This window comes from Chiloscyllium plagiosum, chromosome 19, assembly GCF_004010195.1.
Source record: "Chiloscyllium plagiosum isolate BGI_BamShark_2017 chromosome 19, ASM401019v2, whole genome shotgun sequence".
NCBI classification, from domain to species: Eukaryota; Metazoa; Chordata; class Chondrichthyes; order Orectolobiformes; family Hemiscylliidae; genus Chiloscyllium; species Chiloscyllium plagiosum.
The window spans coordinates 42,962,490-42,977,045 of NC_057728.1; positions in this window are offsets into that span (position 1 = coordinate 42,962,490).

The following is a 14,556-nucleotide window of genomic DNA, read 5'->3' on the forward strand; positions in this document are numbered from 1 at the left end:
CCCTCCCCCACTCACCTATTGTACTCTATGCTACTTTCTCCCCACCCCCACCCTTCTCTAGCTTATCTCTCCACCCTTCAGGCTCTCTGTCTTTATTCCTGATGAAGGGCTTTTGCCCGAAACGTTGATTTTACTGTTCCTCGGATGCTGCCTGAACTGCTGTGCTCTTCCAGCACCACTAATCCAGAATCTGGTTTCCAGCATTTGCAGTCATTGTTTTTACCCTTTGTTCTAGATGTCTACATGCTATTGAGTGTGTGTAAGTCACAGAATTCATTATCTGTTTTTATTTTTGAAGTAAGTATTTTCCTTAGTTGAGTCAGTGTAAGCAAAAAAATTCCTTAATTTTGATTGCTTCAAGAGATTTGGGTTTGATTGTTTGAAGTTTTGTACAAGGTCAAATACACATTGAATAGAAAAGCAGACATTTTTAAAAGTCAAGATGTTATACCAACCGCAGGAATGAAAAGAGAGGAATTAATTCACCCCTCTGGACTTGTTTGCTGCAGGCTTAAATATGTCGATAAATTCTGATATGGATCTTACAGTGCAAATAAAGTTGAGTTTGGTTCAGTGATTCTCAAGGCGAGGAAGAGTGAGTTTTCTCATCTTACCTTACTAAACCTGTTACATTAATCAATGTTTCAGCTCTTAAAGTAAGGATCATGTCTGGTTTTTCCCAGAACAAGTTGCCATCCATTGGAGATCCACAAACTGACTGGCATCCCTTGTGCCTGTCACATTTAAAAAGCAGTTGTGCACCCAGTCAAGCACTGTTAGTCTGGAGCTCCCTTGCACAGTTCTTGATATTTGCCCTTGAAATGCTAGGTGGGAGAAATCAGTACCATGCTTTGTGGGCCGGGTCCTTGAACTCCAGCTGGACAGGGGAGTATACTATTGGGACTTCCTCACCTGCTGGGCCAACAATGGATGCCATGACAGCAGAACATACATGGGTTTCCTCCCACAGTCCAAAGATGTGTAGATCAGATGAATTGGCCATTCTAAGTTGCCCATTGTGTTAGGTGCATTAGTCAGAGGGAAATGGGTCTGGGTGAGTTACTCTTCGAAGGGTCGGTGTGGACTTGTTGGGCTGAAGGGCCTGTTTCCGCACTGTAGGTAATCTAATCTAATCTAAACATTAGATTAGATTACCTAAGGTGTAAGGTTGTGACCTGGGTTAGAGCAATCTCAGCTATCTGTAGGAAGAGAGTTAATGTTCTTCTCCAGTCATCGGCATCTTCTCTCTCATCTCACACTCACTCTATCTCTGCTATTCTACCCATCTCCCACCATGGTGCATGCTCTACGATTTTCACTAATGGATGTCATGTACAGTTATAGCGTCATAGAATCATTTGGCACAGAAACAGTCTCTTTGGTACATGCTGAACCAAATACCAAACTAAACTAGCACACCTGCCTGCTCCTGCTCCAGATCCCTCCAAAACGTTCCTATTCATGTACTTATCCAAATGCCTTTTAAACTTTGGAATTGTACTCATACCCATTACTTTCTTAGGAGGTTCATTCTACATGCAAACCACTGCTGTATAAAAAATTTGCTCTGCGTGTCATTTTTAAATCTCTCTCCTCTCACCATAAAAATGTGCCCCTGGTCTTGAAATCCCCATCCTATAGAAAAGACAACAACCATTAAACCTACTATACCCCTCATTATTTTGTAAACTTCTGTGCATCCTAGTCTCCAGCTTGATAAAGTTCTCCAACTGCACCAATAGTAATGTTCATGCCACATATTTTCATCTCCTGGTATACTTGCCCCTCTGTCATATCAGGAACAAAACAGCACTGAAAACGCTAGAAAGGATCAAGATGAACATCAAGGATCAGGATGGGATGCATGTCCTTATTGCAAGACTTTATAAAAGATCTTAAACTCAGAGAACACTTAGGAGGCAGCGATCACAATATGGTAGAGTCCAGTCTGCAGTTCAAAAGAGAGAAGGCAAAATCGGATGTAACGGTGTTACAGTTAATAAAGGTAATTACAGGGGCATGAGAGAGGAATTAGACAACCATGGCTGGCAAAATAACTTGGAAATGTATCACAGAAAAAGAGAGAGTCTATAAAGTGTCCAAGAGCACTGGGAAATCAGAAGATTGGGAAGACTACAAAAACAAACAGAGGATAACAAAGAGAGAAATAAGGAAGGATGGATCAAATATAAAGGTAAGCTGGCAAGTAATATTAGAAATGAGAGTAAAAGTTTCTATCAGTACATAAGAAACAAATGAGAGGCACAAGTAGAGATTGGACTGCTCCAAATTGTTTCAGGAAAGCTAGTGTTGGGAGACAAGGAAATAGCTGAAGAACATAATAAATACTTTGTGTCAATCTTCACTGTGGAAGACATGAGTAATATCCCAACAATTAAGGATAGTCAAGGGGCAGAGTTGAGTATGGTGGCCATTACAAATGAGAAAGTATTTGATAAATTAAAAGGTCTAAAAATTGATAAATCTCCTGGCCCCGATGGGCTACACACTAGAGTTCTGAGGGAGGTGGCTGAAGAAATAATGGAGGTGTTGATTGTAATCTTTCAAAAATCACTGGAGTCAGGGAAAGTCTCAGATGATTGGAAAATCACTGTTGTAACCCCCTTGTTCAAGAAATGATCAAGACAAATGATGGAAAATTATAGGTCAATTAGCTTAACCTCAGTTGCAGGTAAAATTCTAGGATCCATTGTTAAGGATGAGATTTCTAAATTTTTGGAAATGCATAGTCAAATTAGAACAAGTCAGCATGGATTTAGTAAGGGGACGTCTGCCTGATAAACCTGTTAGAATTCTTTGAAGAGGTTAGACCAGGGAAACCCAGTGGATGTTATCTACATAGACTTCCAAAAGGTCTTTGACAAGGTACCTCACAGAAGACTGCTGAGTAAGGTGAGGGCCCATAGTGTTCGAGGTGAGCTAATGGCATGGATTGAAGATTGGCTGACAGAAGGCAGTGAGTTGGGATAAAAGGTTATTTTTCAGAATGGCAGCTGGTGACAAGTGGTGTCCCGCAGGGTTCAGTGTTGGGGCCACAGCTGTTCACTTTATATATTAATGATCTGGATGAAGAGACTGGGGCATTCTGGCGAAGTTCGCCGATGGTATGAAGTTTGGTGGACAGACAGGTAGTTCTGAGGAGGTGGGGAGGCTACAGAAAGATTTAGACAGTTTAGGAGAGTGGTCCAGGAAATGGCTGATGAAATTCAATATGAGCAAATGCGAGATCTTGCACTTTGGAAGAAAGAACACAGGCATGGACTATTTTATAAACGCTGAGAAAATTCATAAGGCCAAAGTACAAAAGAATCTGGGAGTGCTAGTACAGGATTTTCTAAAGGTTGACTTGCAGGTTGAGTCCATGGTTAAGAAAGCAAATGTAATGTTGTCAGTTATCTCAAGAGTGTTGGAATGTAAAAGGAGTGATGTGCTGCTGAGACTTTATAAAGCTCTGGTTAGGCCACATTTAGAATACTGGGTCCAGTTTTGTGCTCCACACCTCAGGAAGGACATACTGGCACTGGAGCGTGTCCAGCAGAGATTCACACGGATGATCCTTGGAATGGTAGGCCTAACATACGATGAACGGCTGAGGATCCTGGCATTGTATTCATTAGAGTTCAGAAGGTTGAGGGGAGATCTAATAAAAACTTACAAGATAATACATGGCTTAGAAAGGGTGGACGCAGGGACATTGTTTCTGTCAGGCAGGGATACTTGGACTCGTAGTCACAGCCTTAGAGTTAGAGAGGGTCGATTTAGAATGGAAATGAGGAGACATTTCTTCGCCAGAGAGTGGCGGACCTGTGGAATTCATTGCCACAGAGTGCAATGGAGCATGGGATGTTAAATGTCTTCAAGGCAGAGATTGATAAATTCTCAATCTCGCAAGAAATTAAGTGAAACGGGGAGAGTGCGGTAAGTGGCATTGAAATGCCCATCAGCATCGAATGGCGGAGTGGACTCGATGGACTGAATGGCCTTACTTCCTCTCCTATTTCTTGTGGTCTTATGGTCTTATTGGGACAGAATCCCGACTCTGAAAGCCTTGAACAGAGCCTTTTTTGCTTTCAGATGCTGCCCTTTACTTACTTTGCCGGAATCTGTAGAACAGAGATCGTAGACAGTACAGCACAGTACAGGCCCTTCAGCCCTCGATGTTGTGCCAATCTTTTATCCTACTCTAACATCAGACTAACCAACATACCATTCATTGTACTATCTTCCATGTGCCTATCCAAGAGTCGCTTAAATGTCCCTAATGTATCTGGCTCAATTACCACTGCTGGCAGTGCATTCCATGCGACCACCACTCTCTGTGTAAAGAATCTATCTCTGATATCTCCTTTAAAAAGTCCTGCAATCACCTTAAGCTTGTGCTGTCTCATGATAGACATTTGTGCCATGTGGAAAAAGTCTGTGACTAGCCACTCTATCTGTGCCTCTCATCATCTTGCACACATCTATCAAGCCACCTTTCATCCTTCTTCTCTCCAATGAGAAAAACCCTAGCTCTCTCAACCTTTCTTCATAAGACATGTCCTCAAGTCCAGGTAGTATCCTGGTAAATCTCCTCTGCACCCTCTCTAAATTTTCCACATCTTTCCTAAAATGAGGCGACAAGAACTGAAAACAATATTCCAAGTGTGGTGTAACCAGGGCTCCAGAGAGCTGCAGCATAACCTCGTGTCTCTTAAACTCAATCTCTCTGCTAATGAAAGCCAACATACCATATGCTTATCAACTTGGGTGGCAACATTGAGGGATCTATGGACCCCAAGATTGCTCTGTTCCTCCACACTGCCAAGAATCCTGCCAATAACCCTGTATTCTGCATTCAAATTCAACCTTCCAAACTGAATCACTTTACACTTTTCAGGGTTGAACTCTATCTGCTACTTATCAGCCTAGATCTGCATCCTATCAATGTTCCATTGCAACCTACAACAGCCCTTCACACTATCCACAACTCCACCAACCATTGTGTCATTGGCAAAATTACTAACCCACCCTTCCATTTCCTTATCCAAGTCATTTATAAAAATCACAAAGAGCAGATGTCCCAGAAACCATCCCTGTGTAACATCACCGGTCACCAAGCTCCAGGCTGCATACTTTCCATCTACTACCACTCTTTGTCTTCTATGGGCCAGCCAATTGTGTATCCAGACTGACAGGTTTCCCTGTATCCAATGCCTCCTTACTTTCTGAATGAGACTATCATGGGGAATGTTATCAAACGCCTTGCTAAAATCCACATACACCACATCCACTGCTCTACCTTCATCAGTGTGTTTTGTCACATCCTCAAATAATTCAATAAAGTTTCTGAGGCATGACCTGCTCTTCACAAAGCCATGCTGACTATCTCTAATCAAACTATGGTTTTCCAAGTAATCATAAATCCTGTCTCTCAGAATTCACTCCAATACTTTGCCCACCACTGACGTAAGATTGACTGGTCTGTAATTCCCAGGATTATCCCCTGTTCACTTTCTTGAACAAGAGAATAACATTTGCCACCCTCCAATCATCTGGCATGACTCCAGTGGACAGTGAGGAAGCAAAGATCATCGCCAAAGGCACAGCAATCTCTTCCTCACTTCCTGTGGTAACCAAAGATATATCCCGACTCGCCCAGGGATTTATCTATTCTTATGTTTTTCAAATTTTTCAGCACATCCTCCTTCCTAACATCAGCCTGTTCTAGCATATCCGTCTGTTTCACACTGTCCTCAGAAATGTCAAGGTCCGCCTCAGTAGTGAATACTGACGCAAAGTATTCATTAAGGACCTCCCCTACCTTCTCCGAGTCCAGGTGCAAGTTCCCTCCACTATTCCTGATTGGCCCTACCCTCACTTTGGCCATCCTCTTGTTCCTCATATAAGTGTAGAATGTATTCGAGTTTTCCTTAATTCTACCCACAAAAGCATTTTCATACCCCTTTCTAGCTCTTCTAAGTCCATTCTTCAGTTCCTTCCTGGCTATCTGTCCAGCACTATCAGCGAGTGCTTCCTAAGCAACCTCTACATTTTCATCGTGCATTTCCCTGAGAACTGTTCCAAATTTAGATGCCCCAGTTTCTGCCTAATAACATTATAATTCCCCCTCACCCAATTAAGTATTTTCCCATGCCATCTGATCCTATCCCTCTCCATGAATATAGTAAAGGTTAGGGAGTTGTGATCACTGTCACTGAAATACACTCCCACCGAAAGATCTGATACCTGGCATGGTTTGTTGCCACACACCAAATCCAAAATGGCCTCCCCTCTCATCTGCCTTTCTACATATTGTGCCAGGAACCCTTGCTGGACACACCTGACAAAAACTGCTCCATCCAAACTATTTGCATTTAGAAGATTCCAAAAATATTAGGGAAGTTAAAGTCACCCATAACAACAACCCTATTAATTCTGCACCTTTCCAAAATCTGCATCCCAATCTGCTCCTCTGTGTCTCTGTTGCTATTCGGGGTCTGTAGAAAACACCCAATAAAGTGATTGCTCCTTTCCTGTTTCTGACTTCCACCCATACTGACTCTGTAGACAAACCTTCCTCGATGACCTCCCTTTCTGCAACTGTCACAGTATTCTTGATTAGCAATGCCACTCCCCCACCTCTTTTATCTCTCCCCATTCCTTTTGAAACATCTAAACCCTGGAACATCCAATAACCATTCCTGCCCCCAGGATATTCAAGTCTCTGTAATGACCACAACATCATAGTTCCAAGTACTGATCCATGCTTCAGGTTTGTCACTCTTATTCCTGATACTTCTTGCATTAAAATAGTCACACTTCAACCCATCACACTGACTGCACACCTTTGCCTTATCAAATGTCTATCCCCGCCTCACAGACTCTCCACATGCTGTACCTGACTGTTCACTACCTACTTTATCATTTGATCTGTAGCTTCGGTTCCCACCCCCCCTCTCAAAGAGCTCTAGCAAACCTCCTGGCCAGGATATTGGTGCCCCTCCAGTTCAGGTGTAACTCATCCTTCTTGTACAGGTCCTACCTTCCCCAGATGGTGCCCCAATGATCCACATATCTGAAGCCCTCCTTCCTACACCAGCCCTGCAGCCACATGGTCATCGGCACTCGCTCTCTATTCCTAGCCTCACTAGACAATGGCACCATTGTCCTACTCTGCTCATCCTGCCTTCTAACTTCCAACCTAACTCCATATATTCTCTTTTCAGGTCCTCATCCCTTTCCCTACCTATGTCACTGGTACCAATGTATACCATGACTTTTGGCTGCTCTCCCTTCCCCTTAAGAATCCTGTAGACTTGATCCAAGACATCCCTGACCCTGACACTTGGGACGCAACACACCATCAGGAGTCTTCTTTGTGACCACAGAATCTCCTGTTTGCTACTCTCATGATTGAATCTCCTATCACTATCACACTCCTATCCTTCCCCCTTCCCTTCTGAACCACGGAGCCAGACTCAGTGCCTCAGACCTGGCTAGTGGCTTTCCCCTGGTAGGTCATCCACCCCAACAGTATACAAAATAATATACTTATTATTGAGGGCAATGGGTGTCGTTGCAGTGTCTGCTTATTCCCTTTCCCTCTCCTGACGGTCACCCAACTACCTTTATTCTGTAACTTAGGTGTGACTACCTCCCTTAACTCCTCTCTATCAACCCTTCAGCCTCCCAAATGATCCAAAGTTCATCCAGCTCCAGCTCCAGTTCCCTAACATGGGTTAGCGATGGCTTTCTCTGTTGAATGGACTGAGGCTTACCGACAACTATGATAAGCTTCTTGGTTTTGTGTCTGTGCTATATGGCATTGCATTATAGTTGTAATGTGAACCTGATATATCTGGCTGAGGGTCAATGTGCAAAAAGGCAAGGCAAAGCAAGGATGCTGTGAACATCAATGTAGACTCAGAGAAAGTGAGCACTCTGACAGCCATTGGACAGCTCAAAGATTAAGCATAGTTCAATCCCTGAGAGCAAAATGCCCTTGTTCCTGTATTACAAATATAGCTACTGGTGCATCATTGAAGTGCAGAAATCTCCTGTAGGTGATCAGATAGATCCCATGAGTATTCATTGAGATTGGCCCATATCAGATGCTAATGTCTGTGGATGTGGGGTGTGTGTAGCAAGTGGCAATGGAGGTGTCCGAGATGTTGATGCCCTATTTTCAATATGGATGTCATTTAAAGCAAGAAGTGAGTTAAACCCACTAAGAACCCATTCTCATTCCCACATTGAGTTTTCCCAATGGCTAATTTTTATGGCAAGTATAGTAAGAGCAGAGACAATCTTAACCATGCCTTTTGAAAGTTCATGTATACCACATCAATCACATTACAATCATTAGACTGGAATGGCAAACCCAAACTATTTTATTAATTTTATTGCATATATATAAGTTAAGACAACAATCTACGGCCTCTTGATTCATTTCAATGTGGACCAGATGAAAGTATGTCCTTTAGATCGAGTTTTCGGAGGAGTTGCACAGTTTAGACAGCAACATTCAAATTTTTGTGCTTCACTGAGCATAGGCTGTCTCCAGAAACACTGTCCAATTTGCACATTTATGACAGTGAATATCATTAACCTCATCTTTACTTTTACAGCAAAATTCACCTTAACCTGTAAAGTTGTGTTCAATCGAAACGTGCTGATGGCAAGAAATGTTTCTTTTTCTTACCTTACTTGGCTCCATGATTATTAGTCATGAATGAGTGACATCTTCCCTCAGTATAACATCAGTAAGAGTAAAACCATTTTACTTGATTCTCATCAAAGACTCTGTATCATAGACTTTAACTTCACCCCTTCGCTACCTATTCCCTCAGGCTGAACTTAAAACAGTATTCCTCCTCAATGACCTTAGAATTTAAATAGAGCTTTAAAACTTGATCTTGTTTTCCAGTAAGTATACGTATTTCCAACTCCACAAAATGGTGCACCTCTCTCCCTATCCAGTTATTTTATTGCTGGAACAGCACAGCAGGTCAGGCAGCATCCAGGGAACAGGAGATTCGACGTTTCGGGCACAGGCCCTTCTTCAGGAATTCCTGACCTGCTGTGCTGTTCCAGCAATAAAGTTTCAACTTTGATCTCCAGCATCTGCAGACCTCACTTTCTCCCCTATCCAGTTATCTCTAGAATACAGGATGTTGTCATTTTTTGACTAAATTTCTTCCATGTTATTTTCGCTGGACTTCCAAGTTCCAGGAGAAATTAATTGGAATGAAAATTGAGGACCTGAACTCAAACATCTCAGGTTGTTGAATGAGGTAATTATAGAGAATGTTGGTTCATTGATGCTTGACTTCCAAAATTCTGTAGATTCTGAAAAGATTCCTGCAGACTGGAAGCTAGCAATTGTCATCCTACAATTTAAGAAGGGAGCAAGATAGAAAACAGGAAACGTCAGACCTGTTAGCCTTACATCCATATTAGAGGAATGCTAGGATCTATTATAAAGGATGTGATAAATGGACACTTGGATAATGATGATTTGAATGGGAGTAATCAGCATAGATTTACACATGGGAAATCTTGGAGATTTTTGAGGAAATGTTTTCTTGACTTGTGGGATGTAGGTGTTGTTGCCTGGCCAGCATTTATTGTCCATCATTAGTTGCCCTTGAGAAGGTGGTGGTGGGCTGCCTTCTTTAACCACTGCAGTCCATGTGTTGCATTGGTCCCACATTGCACCTAGGGTATCACATACAGTTTTGGTCTCTTTATCTCAGGAGAGATATCATTGCTGTACAGAGGGTGTAATGAAGGTTTACCAGACTTGTTCTTGGAATAACAGAACAGTCCTATGATGAAAGATTGAGCAAACCTGACCTGCATCCTCTAGAGATTTGAAGAATAAGAGACAATCTCATTGAAAACTACGAAATGTTTAGAAGGATAGACAGGGTAGATGAAGGTTAAAAAGTTCTTATGATTGGATTGAATGATAGAATCAGGTTCCACAGATTGAATTGCCTATTTCTTTCCCTATGTTTTAATCCAAAATAAAGCCTCCCACATTCTACATTTCATTAACCCCAATCCCTATCACTTTCGTTCTTTTTGATTTCTCCTGCTCCATATCCTTGAAACACATCAAATTCAAATCGTTCAAATTCATATCAAAAGTTCTGAATGACAAAGCTCCCTCTGAATTTGTAAAATCTTCCATCCAGATATAATACCTCACATCCTCTACTCTTTCAATGCTGATCGCTTACAGATTGTGAACCCATTGACCATGTCAGCACCTTCAATTACCTTATTTCCACAGTCTCCAAAAATTAATGTTTCTACAATCCCCATCCTTCTGCAAAAGTCTTTTCAAGTTCTCTCTATTTAAGTATACCTTTGGTCTCTCCTTCCAATTATCACCCACTGCTTGGTATTCCTTCTAATCCTTGTCATTCCTTCTAATCCTTGTCATGTGCTTTGAGATGTTTTGCTGTATTAGCAGGTTTCATTATTAAAATGAAATAAAAGCAATTTGTGCAGAAAGCCAATCAATGTTTCTGAAAGCAGAAAATGGTAATTTTTGCATACAATTCATCATCAACATTGCATTTTCTCTGTCTTTTGATCAAGTGCAGAAGCCTTATTTTGAATCTGAAGCAGAAATTAGATAATTTGGGCCTGAGGTGGGTGGTCAGTAATCCTGACCTTTTCACTTTCAGGAGGTTTTAACTCCTGAACCTCATCTGCATGCTAATGGAAGGTGTACCGCCTGAACTTGCTAGGAAGCTTACTGGAAGAATGCAGTGCCAAGTAGGAGGACAAAGATGGTAGTTACCAAAGAAATGCTCAGGTAGTTCACTTTAAGGACATTTTTGGTGAGGGAACACTGAAGCTGGAGAGGTCAAAACATTTCTTCATGGGTTGGACAAAGCCAGCATGGATTTTTGAAAGCAGGTCATGCTTAACAAATCTACTGGAGGTTTTTTGAGAATGTAACTAGTAGATAAGAGTTACTATTGAAGGTTGTGTATTTGGATTTTCAGAAGGCTTTTGATGAAACCCCACAGAAAAGGTTAGAAAGCAAAATTAAAGCCCCATTGAACTAGAGGTAATATGTTGGTTGAGAGGCAGCAATGGAGAGTGGGAATAAATGGGTCTTTTTCTGTGTGGCAGGCAGTGATTCGTGGTGTATTGCAAGGATCAATGCTTGGGCCTTAATTGTTCATGAAATATATATGGATGCACGAAACAAATACAACATTTCCAAGCTTGCTGATGACACAAAACTGGACGGGATTGTGAACTGTGAGGTGATGCAAGGAAGCTTTGAGGTGATTCAGACTAGTTGAGTGAGTGGACAAACAGATGGCAGATGCAATTCAATGTGTTTAGAAATGAAGTTATACACTTTGGTGTGAAAAACAGAAAGGCAGCGTATTATTCAAATTATGATATATTGGGAAATGTGGATATACAAAGGGACTAGGTGTCCATATACAGTAGTCAATGAAAGTAAATAGGTTAGTGTAGCAAGCAATTAGTGGGGGAAAATGGTATATTAGCCTTCATTGCAAGAGGATTCAAGTTCAGAAATAGGGATGTTTTACTACAGTTATTCAGGGCCTGGTGAGATCACATCAAGAGTATTGCATGCACTTTTGAGTGGTTAGCACTGCAACCTCACAGCACCAGGGTCCCAGGTTCGATTCCAGCCTTGGGTGACTGTACGTGTGGTGTTTGCACATTCTCCCCATGTCTGTGTGGGTTTCCTCCGGCTGCTCCGGTTTCCTCCCACAGTCCAAAGATGTGCAGGTCAGGTGAATTATTAAATTGCAATTAGTTAGGTGTTAGGTGCATTAGTCAGCGGGAAATGGGTCTGGGTGGGTTACTCTTTGGAGGGTCGGTGTGGACTGGTCAGGCCGAAGGGCCTGTTTACACACTGTAGGGAATCTAATCTAATCTAATATAATCTACCTCAGAAAGGGTATACTTGTCATAGAGGGAGTGAAGCAGAGGTTCACTCGGCTGATACTGGGGATGGCAGGACTGCCCTATGAGAAGAGATTAGTGCAACTGGACCTGTATTTACTAAAATTTATAAGGATGAGAGTGAATTTGATTGAAATGCATAAAATTCTAACAAAGCTGAACAGACTAAATAAAGGGAGAAAAGTTACCTGGTTGGGAGTCTAGAACCAGGGGTCACACACTCAAGATAGGGGGTGGGCCATTGAAGATACAGATGGATTTTTTTTACCCAAGGTAATGAACTGTGGAATTCTGTATCACAGAAGGCTGTAGATTTTAAGAAAGAAATAGAGAATTTTTTAGATATTAAAAACATCAAGGGGCATGGGGTAAAAGCAGGAAAATAGCATCAAGATGGAGGGTCAGCAATGATTATACTGAATGGTGGCTAAGGTATGAATGGCTAAATGACCTACTCCTGCTCCTGGTTTCTACATTTCTTATGGAGCTTGCTACAGCATTTTACTCTACAAGAAATGTGAACAAAGGAGTAAACAGACTTACCTTATTGCTCCTTTGCTTTCCTGGATCCTTTTTCTGCTCGCTGGACTTGGCATGATACAAAGAATCATTTCTTCACTGAGGTCCATAATTCAAACAGACATTGAGCCAGATGACAGCATCAGGGAATAATCTGCATATTTGAAGAAGAAACCTGCATTTTTCGGTGGCTTTCCTCCCCATTTGCTCAGGAGAATAGGTTAAAATTGTAGGATGAGGAATGAGTCGCACAAACACTTTTAACGGTCTGATTGATCAGATTAAAATTGTCCCCTAAGTACAGATTTAGTTGAGAAAGAAAGCATGTGAAAACTTGTAAAGTTAATGAATGTAAAGAAAAATATCATAATTGTCCGATAAAATGTTAAAGCAGTTTATGCCTTAGATTGAAGAGGTAATATTAACAGCTGGAAGGGTGTCAACACACGCACTAAGAATGGATAGTGAGACACAGTAATAACTGTAAATATATATCTTAAATTCAGTTTTCAGACAAAAGATATTATTACTTACTAGAATTTTAGAGAAAGAACTGTTTAAAGTTGAAGTGGGAATTTACCTATAATAATTAACATCCTTTCTTTGAAACATTACATGTAATCATCTTTTTATATCTACAGTTTATTCCAATAAGTTATTTTGAGATTGAATGCTGCTTAGCAATGTATGTGGTTGTTGTAAGAACACGTGTCCCACAGAGTCCACTTTATAACTGCAAGATTACCATCAGTGTTAGATATCATCTGACACAGCATAGCTAAAAACGCAAAAATAGCAACATAATACATTAAAGAACACATAGGCAATAATCAGACACCACAGCAATTTGATCAAACAAGAAAGAAAATGAATAAGATTATTCTGCAAAATGTTTTATTTGTTTCTATCCTAACTAACAGCTTTGTCCGTAATGGGGTGATATTGATAGCTTATGTCAAAGTGCAACTCCAAAGTCAACTGCTGGCTGGAATCTATGAGACTGTATGGATGGAATTTTAGTTTACGACAGTCAGTAAAGTAAATCTGACATTCCCGAAACACAAGTCATCTGCACCGAAACAGGCAGCTGATTGGCACTTGATGTGAAAGCTGCAGGAATGACAGATTATTAGTGGAGAAGTGAATTAAATTAAACAAACCTGTAAGGTTTTTACACTTGAAGGGGAAATGATGGAATAGTATTATTGTCACAATTTCACTGGACTGTCATTGCCACTGGACGAGTAATCCAGAAGCCTGGGGCATTGCTCTGGGGGGGAAAGAGTTCAATCCCACTAAAACAGCTGCAGGAATTTAATTCATTTAATCTTGAATTAAAACTAGACTCTGAAATCACAACTATAAAACCAATGTTATTTGTCTCTGGTTGGCAATGTTCTTTGGGGAAGGAAAGCTGCCATACATATCTAATCTGTGCTTACACATGGCTCCATAACAATTGGTTGACTCTTAACTGTCCTCTATAATGCCTTTGTCAAACAATCAGATGTATGAACCTTTTTCAGAAAAGTCAAAAAAGGCATGAAAATGGACATACCAACAGCTATCAAGGCAGTGCAAATGACAGGGACACGCTCATGGTATGGACTGAGCCAAGAAAGTAGCCCATGCTCTAACATTGCTGGTTATTTTACGCAGGTGTAGAGTGACTATTTTAGGAATGATGCAGCTAGCCCAACCACTTAGTTTTCAATAAAACAAAATTTATTTTCAAGATTACCAAAAGAAACACAAACTGAAGAGAACAGAATATAAAATAACTTAACCGAGCCGAAAACCCAACAGATTATTTCATCTTCATGATACTGTTCCAAGTACTTGCAACAATCCCCATAAACACTCCTTTACGACAGAGAGAGAGAGATAGCAGAGAAATTCAGCATGGAACACCTTCTTCCATGTAGCTGTTTCTTGGTCTTGCCAAGAAAAACTGACCTCAAAAACTGACTGCTTGCTAAAAACCAAACCAAACCAGAGAAGCATTGAGCTGGAAGAACTTTCATTGTACAAGTGTTTTCTTTTAAACTTGAAAGCATTCTCAAGTAG